The 8,858-nt window shown below is 32.3% G+C and overlaps 2 pseudogenes; one reads left to right on the plus strand and one right to left on the minus strand.

Annotated features, from left to right (window-relative positions):
* Positions 1 to 129: 129 nt before the first annotated feature.
* LOC121211470 (uncharacterized) lies at positions 130 to 1,928 on the minus strand (annotated as a pseudogene).
* Positions 1,929 to 2,796: 868 nt separating this feature from the next.
* Positions 2,797 to 8,858, plus strand: part of LOC121211471 (E3 ubiquitin ligase PARAQUAT TOLERANCE 3-like) — an 11,099-nt pseudogene continuing 5,037 nt past the window's right edge.

The following is an 8,858-nucleotide window of genomic DNA, read 5'->3' on the forward strand; positions in this document are numbered from 1 at the left end:
TTTACAAATTTATATTTATACTGCACAGTGTCATTGGATTGTTTATCATATAGCATGTCATTTTGTTTGTAAATAAGATACAAAAAAGGAGAAAGTAAATAACAATAATTATGGTGAATTTGGCTTTCTGATCATGGTGACAATGAAAGCTTAACAATATGTTCATCCAAGACTTCTTCAATGTTAACAAACCGGCCCTTCTGGATGGAAGTTGTGCCCCAACTCCCATGGCAACTGAGATCAACCCATCATTTAAATCAACAGCGGAGTCTTGCACCTTTTACTCTAATTGCAGACAAGAAGTTAAGGGGCTCCAAATAGCTAGAACCGTGATGCAATCCTTCATACCTGGAAAAATAAGGCAGTTTGGATCAAATCGAAAGCTACATAAACAAGATGTTGGTGCGGAATGAGAAAAAGAGAGGTGCCAACTTTATTAGTCGATTCTCAGTTTTGATCTGGACCCGTCTACCTCCATCCTAGAGCCGAACGCACAATGCTTTCAGGAACAAAGGTTCGCCCTATGCAGTATCATAGTTGAATCAGAGGAAATTATGATAATGCATCTCTGGCATCAATGATAATGCATTTAGAAGCTACTAACGAAGTCAATAACTATTAGGAACAATGACAACACCACAGTAAGCTAAGGAAGAGAAAAGACCTTGCCAGTGTGACGACAACAGAATTTCTTGCTCATTTTTACTCCCTTCCGCACATGCAGAGGTCAAGCATCCTCGAGCACATTGTCAAATTCGACAATAACATATGCATTGTCAAAATGTCGGTACCTGGTCATAAATAAAAGAAAAATTGACATTCAGGAAACGTGAGCAGATACTCAAATCTATATCAAGCAAAAGAATTTAGTCATACTATGACTTTCCGTCATATATTTCATCTTGTGATTAACATCATGGCACCAGAGCCATCATAGAAACGGGTTGCACCTGCAAACAGCCTCATCAAATCAAAGAAGTGGCAGCACTTCTCTACCAGGGTCCCTCCGTGTTAGAATTGAACCGGTTCAGTTGTTAACCTATTGCAAGCCAAGTCACATGAACTATATGGCGAAAATGATTGCAAAAGTTGAGTAGCTAACTCTTACTTAACAGGAAAGGGAACCGATGTTCCGAATTGCCACCATCTTGACTGTCCAAGTGTTCACCCTTCACTATCTCTATCAATTTCGCGACTGGTGGCATGTATCTATATTCTAATCCAACTTGTACCAGCATATCAGGCCTCTTTCTAGCAGATTTACAACCTAATTTAATGATAAACTATATTACCACACAGTTAACGAGGAAGAACATTTCCTGAGAAATCAAAATGATTCGAAACCGCTACAACAATCAAATTCAGAAGAAATATATTAAAGCAAATTGAGCATACTTCTTCCGCTACTGGTGCTATAGAAACAACCCAACATCAATTTGAAAACCTTAATACGCTACGAACAGATAGAAGCTGTACATGAAACTTAGCTCAATAGAAGCTGTAAGTAACCTTTCTGCAGTCGGCGACCGTAGTACACAATGGTTTCTCACTAGACATGATGAGGTTAGGATGGTTCAAAATATCCATCGAATCGATAATGATCATATTAGGTTGACACAAAACTACATCAATAAGCACTGTCCAGTATTCTGGTGCCCCGAGAAGACTTCATGTATAAAAAACTCAAGCACAACAATCTTTATATCAAAGCAGCGAAAGGAAATTAGAATGATTAGCAGTTCAACAGAAATCATATACCTAAGTGGCCAATAAAGGATTAGCCATTCCAAGCAAGTTGCTGAGAGGGACGTGAGGACAGCTATGCAAACAACCACCACCTTGGGTTCTAAGATGGTGAGATTAATAGATGTTCTTCCCATCATCCCTACCCCTATGATTCCATACTTCACAGTTTCATTGACTGCCATGCTTGGAAGACTGACCTCAATTTGGACTCTTATTCGCTGGTGGAGTGGCAAAGCTTGGATTCAAGTCTTATATCAGTTCTGTCCGATTCTATCCCTGGGACCATCCCCTACTCCTTATAAAAAGAATTCCTCATATTGCTTCCTTTATTCCATATTATATTTCCATATCCATATCCTTTATTTCCAATCCTCCCCTCAAATTAACAATTAATTAGCCCTCAAAATTAATTATTTCGAGCCTCTAACCTCCGTTGAATGATAACGTTCCAGATTATCAGCAAAATATTAATGTGACAATTTAAAGTCGAAAATTGCTGATGGTTGACGGCATCACTCAATGAGAAATTCACAAGGTTTTAAGAACTAGACGATGCTTTATTTTGGCATAATATAAAATTTACCCTTTTTAACATTTAGTTTTTTTTAAATTTTATACTTATTTCTTTAAGTTAAATTTATTTAATTTTTAAAATTCAAATTAACCACTTTTAAAAGAGTAGATTTTATTTTAAAAAAATACTAATTTTTAAAATTTCATGAATTTTTATTTTTAATTTATTTATTTTTAATTTTTTATTTTAATTATTTTAATTATTATAAAAAATAATCATCAAAATGTAAATGAAAAACATAAAATATACAGTTACTAGTAATATTTGAAAAACCTATTGACAAGATAATAGGAGGTTTGTGTTAATGAATGGTTAGCTTTAAATCAGAGGGAAAAATCTTTTGGGACATGGTTTATGTTATGTCAGCTTGTGAGGTACATTTGGAAGTTCGCATAGCGAAATTGAAGGCCTAACGCACCGACACTATATCCTGGTCTGATAGGCAAGAGAGGGTTCCTGTACGCGCAACTGAAGTAATGCAGCACAGCCAACACAAGGAGAGCATACAGCAGGTCATAATCGTGATTGTCAAAGATTGCGTTGATGGGCTCATGCTTCAGCGTACTGTTGTAAAAGTACAATGCATGGTGTTTTAGCAAAGACTCAACTAGCTTAGTGTAAGGGTTATAGGAATGGATCGTAAATTCGGCCTCGTTGGCTATCAATAAGATTATCCTCTTCCTCTAAGTGTTATGGAGTGCAAACTGTTGTTACTTAGGCCTAATTGTATGCTTCTCAAAAGTATTTTGAAAACACAAAAAACTTTTGAGAAAAGCTAAATTTCAGCTTCTAAAAACATACTTTATGACCAATTTTTACTTGAAAAAAGTGTTTAGAAAATGCTTTCGTCCCAAAAATGTTTTTCGTCTCAAAATGACTTCTTAGAAACAAATATATCTTAGAAACATACAAACGGCCTTAAGAAATGGAATAATCAGAATACCAGAGCGCATAGAAGGCAAATAGGTGGTGATTATTGTTCTTAACTAGTTAGCTTAGCCTCTGTTAGCATCCTCCTCACCGGTGATGCAGCATGCTAAGATTACTTCAATGCCATAATGCTTATTTAGCATGTGGTGCAACCATGCAGCCTATTTCAATGCTATAACCATCATTCCATTTCAACCCGTAAATACAAATGCAAATGAACCACAGCAAAATCAGTCCTCCAATGTCCATCATAGCTAGTGATGCTTTGCACAATGCTATAATCACGTCCATTGTCAATATTAACACACACCATTATAGCACCACCACACAGTGCAACCATGTTACCGATAGTGAATTAAGGGAACATGTCTTTTGCTACTATTTCAGAATCTATTGTCCATTGTTTTGGAACTATAAATCACAAAATTCAGTTCAATGAACCACGGCAAAGGTGCTAGCATGTCCTACTGATAGACAAGCATAAACTAGTGGAGTAAAGTATCATTTTCTTACCACTATTATCTACGAAATGTATCCTCCCAAATCATGGTCAATTTAATCATTCAAACAATCTCGTACGATAGCATCTATCAGAAACAAGTTTAACATCAAGAAATGAATTGGAACAAACAATCTTTAGATAGCTTAAACACCAGGTCTTAGCTAATGGTGTGCCAAAACATTATTGTTTGGTTAACTAATCAACCGGCAAACCATGCTAATGGTGGTATATGAAACCTAAGCATATCCAACACCACTACAATCAAAGCAAATATTGCAAGCCATTTTCCAGTCCATGAACACACAACAGAAACTATCAAATGCCATTTCCATCACACACCACATGGAAGGAAGAAACTATAGACGTCCAGATAGGAAAGGCTGCTACATGATAGGTGTTAGAATCAAAGGTATATTAGGAAGAGAAAGAAAATAACCCAGATTAGTAGTAAAACAACCAAATCATAGAATTGATATATATGGTGCTAAATAGTTAACAATCAAAGCCATAATTGAACAAACCAACAGATTCATCTTTATAAATTCAATAATACCCACACAACTATCACAAATAGAACGAGGGTTTATATTCATTTACATTTTGTATCTGCAGGCCATTCAAGGCTTTTTTCATGCTTCCCTCATCTTTCTTCAAATTTAATCACCAATTCGCGGAAAGACAAGTCTCTCTTCACCAAAATCTCTAATAAAACTTTGTTCCTGAAATGCCAACATCAAACATAAATATAGTTTGTCATGTAAAAATAATTCTTCGATCCAACAAGTCGATTTTTGTACAAATTCAGTTGATTAATTTGTTAATCTCCAAATACATGAGATTAAGAAATAAATCCAACTAACTCTAGACTAATATAACAAAACGTGATTCAAATAAGAAGGGAAAAAGATATATCTCTCTTTAAGGAAATGGATTTGAGCACTTAAGTAAAGGCACACCTACGTCTGTTTGGATAAGAAGAAGAGGAAGGGACGCGTTTGTTACGGAACATCATGTATCCGACGGGCAATAAACTCCGATCATCATGACCGTGCTCCGATGATATATCTTAACGGACTCGGTGGTTCAACCTCTATCATTGTTTGAACTGCACGGCACACAATCATAAACCAACGTTAACAATCATTTGATAGTTGCAATTAAAAAAGAAAATTCTTATAATGCGAAGTTCGAGATCTGGATCAAACCCGTATAAGGAGACTTACTGGCATTGTTCGGGGGCTTGGCTTGTCCTTGAGTATAACTCTGATTCGAAACGCAGAGGATTTGGGCCACCGCCGAAGAAGGAACTAGCTAACAGAGACGGGTGATTTAGGGTAATCTGGGAATCTGGATCTGTTGGGTTCGCAATTCTCAGCTGTGGGATTTGGGGTTATTGGCAAGTTTCTTTTGCTTAAGTCAAAAGATCCCAAACTGGCATAATCTGTTACAATTTTTTATATCCGCTTAAATGTTGTTGTTTGTTATTTCAATATTCATTAATTTCACAACACCTCCAAATAATTATGTAACACAAGCTAAGTTAAAAATAAACGAATTTTAATTAAACTGTAAAATTAAGATATAAGTTAGCTCTCCCTATAACAGTCACCCTTAAACAACATCAATTTTAATATTCTAAGTTTCTTTTAAAAATAATTTTTTGTTATTTTATTTTTATTATAAATTTCACTTATAAAAACAATCCATTATTATAAGTACGATTTTCATTAATTAATTCTTTATAACAGCATAGATCTAAATTTTTAGTAAAATTATAGTTATTTCATATAGGCAAGCTTATTAATTATATTTATTAAATAAAATGATCTTAATTAAAATATATTTAATAAAATGATTAAACTTTACCTGGATAAATATATAATAATATTTATTAACAGAAAATAATCTTCAATAAGTGGAATAAATATATCAATTTAAGAAACTATTAGTTCCTTAATTAAATTTTCTTCTATGAACTGAATATAAACTTATAAATTTATTACTGGATTTTAGTAATTCATTGTAATTTAATTATTTAATTTGGATACTCATTGTTAACTGAATTGTTATATTATGAATTTTCTAATTAATCAGTGAAAAAATATAAATAAATATGCATAAAGCAATAATACATGCATCTATTATACTCTTTTTTTAATTTGTTGATTTGATTTCTACTTCTTTCTTTTTTGAACATAATTCTTACTTTATTTATTTGATAGAAATTCACGATATGATTATATAGTAAGTTTACAATGATATCCTCTATAAGAGCATGCTATATGGGGCTGTTAGAAAAGGGTGACTGTAATAAAATTTTCTGTTTTTGATTGTAATTCTACCAGTGACTTTTCTAAAGTTACATAATTTTAAGAGGATAATATCTAGTTTATATGTAACTTTGGTCTAATGTGCAATTTGATACATGACTTGATTTGTGCAATTATACACATGAAATTTGAATTGTGGTTCATATGTGTACATGAAACTTTGATTTTTTCAATTGTACACATTTAAATAAATGATACATACATTTATTTTCATATTGGATCAATATAATTGTTTGTGTATAATTTATTAACATAAATATGCTAATCAATAATTGTTAGTGATTTGTGAAAATAATTAATCAAAATAGTAAAACCAAAAAAAATCAAATCTGATGGCATTGACATGAATCAACATTATATTTTATAATCCAAAGAAAAAATTCAGACAGTTCATTAGGCTTGGCAAATTGACAAAGGGAGATCCCAGCTCGTTATCATGACCCTCTCAACTGAATGGCACTTTTAGCCATCAAGAAAAAAAAATCATGATGCAATGAATCTATATACAATTCATGTAACTGTTCGTTTTTTAGTGGCGTCGAAAATAGTGGTTTTAGGGCCATCAAATTCAACGAGTAAGTTTGTAAATATTATTATTTAATATTTATGAGTCAAATATGATTTTAAAAAAAGGTTTTTGATTTGATAATTTATGTTATAGGTGATTTATTAAGTTCAAGTGGTTTAAGAAAATGAGGTATCGGGCATTGTTTTTATAAACCAAGCCGTAAATATTTACGGAATGTCATTAAGATGGTATTAAAGTTTCGTTAAAAAATTTTAACGTTTCAATAGTTAATTAATTAAGAGGACCAAATTTTTAAAAAAATGCATTCCCGGGACTCCGTTCCCGTAAACCAGACTTTAATATTTACGAAGCTAGTTGTGTAGTTAATTAGATTTTGATTAAGTGAATTTGCACGAATTAAAATTAATTAGGTATAAGGATTAAATTGCATATGGGTAAAAGTTCAATTATAAATTAAAGAAAAATTAAAGGGACTAAAAGAGCAATTATGCCATTGTTCTTAAATGAGGCGAGTATAGATATTTATAAAACTTAAAGTTAAAACATATATATTATAATATTATTTAAGTATATTTATTATTATATATATAATAAGTAAATATAATAAATAAAAGAAACAAAAAAGAAATAGAAAGAAACAGAATAGAAACGAACCAAGAAGAAAAAAAAGAAAAGAAAAAGGGAAAGAAAGAAAGGAGAAATTAGGGTTTTAAAGTTCAAAGCTCAATTGCTAACGTTGTGCCGGAAACCTCGACTAAGAAGGGAAAAGATAAAGTTGACGAGGAATAGCTTGAAAGTTCTGGTTTTGTATTTCTATAATCTGAATTAATTATTAATTGTTGTATTTTGATTAAATGTTTATGGTAAGTGATTGAGTGAGTATTTTGCATTTTGATATTTAATTGAAATTATATGAATATGTGAATAATGTGAAATTTGAATATGGGATATTATTGCATTTGAATTGTGAATTGAAACCCTGTTAACTGTATTAGACTGAGTCGAATATAGATGGCATGTCATAGGATTGGAAGAATTTAGGATTTCTTCGACTTCGAGTCGATGAGACACTGAGTGTCAATTTACTACTTCGGATTAATTCGATGAGGCACTGGGTGCCAATTTACTTCGGTTTCCGATGAGACACTGAGTGTCAAATTATTACTTCGAATTATCCGATAGGCACTGGGTGCCAAACTGGTGTGTTTTGGTTGGATCTATGTATCCGTCCGAGTGGTGTTAAAGGGGTAAATAAATAATAAAGTTTTATAATTGATATTGAAATGGTATGGTATGACAAATGGAAGTCAAATAGTGAATTGAAATAGAATGTGAAATATGTTGCAAATATATGGAATATATGAGTTATATACTCATGAAATGACTATGGAATTGATATTGCAATTGTATAATGAAATGTAAAATAAAATTGAAAAGCTATTTATATAGCAAGTATGAGAATTGAGATATTTGTGAAACAAATGAAATATGAAATGGTTGTTGTAATAATTAAATATTAATGTGTGTTTATATTTCAATTGTATATTTGTAATTTCTTATATTTAAATATCCGGATTATAGAAATACCACTGAGTTTTACTCCGCATACGGTTTTGTTTTCCGTACACAGGTTAGGTACTTAACTTTTGATCGTCGATTCAACATCCAACAACAATCCTTAACTCAAATGTGGTGATGTTTATCCTTTGTGTCGGCATGTACCTAGGGTGTCTAAATAATAGTTATTTTTGTGTTTGATTGTAAATGGTTATAAGTTTCATTTTGGTTAGTTTTATACATATAAATATGTGTTTATTTTTTGAAGCCATATTATGGCATGGTAAATTGAACTAATATAGATAGGTGCATGTGAATTTAATTCTATGTTTAAGCTCATGAACTAGGCAAAATTGATTTGGATTTGATATGTTTATAATTTGGATTAAAATGATGATTTGATGACTTGTTTTGATGATATGAAATGATTCAAACTTCTGTTTGTTTGATTGTAAACATCCAGAAATGCTCCGTAATCCGGTTTCGGCGAGGGATACGGGTTGGGGGTGTTACAATTCTTTTCTCCGTGGCAGTTGAAACATCTCTAATTTGAAACAACAGATGCAATGAAACTCCAGAAAAAATTGAGATCCCTTGAAAACTAGATAGACCATAAGTCACTAAAGACTTAGAGAAAATGAGTCACCATTGGACACGAGCATCACAACAATCACTACATGACACTAAAAT

The sequence above is a fragment of the Gossypium hirsutum genome, chromosome A12, assembly GCF_007990345.1.
Source record: "Gossypium hirsutum isolate 1008001.06 chromosome A12, Gossypium_hirsutum_v2.1, whole genome shotgun sequence".
NCBI lineage: Eukaryota > Viridiplantae > Streptophyta > Magnoliopsida > Malvales > Malvaceae > Gossypium > Gossypium hirsutum.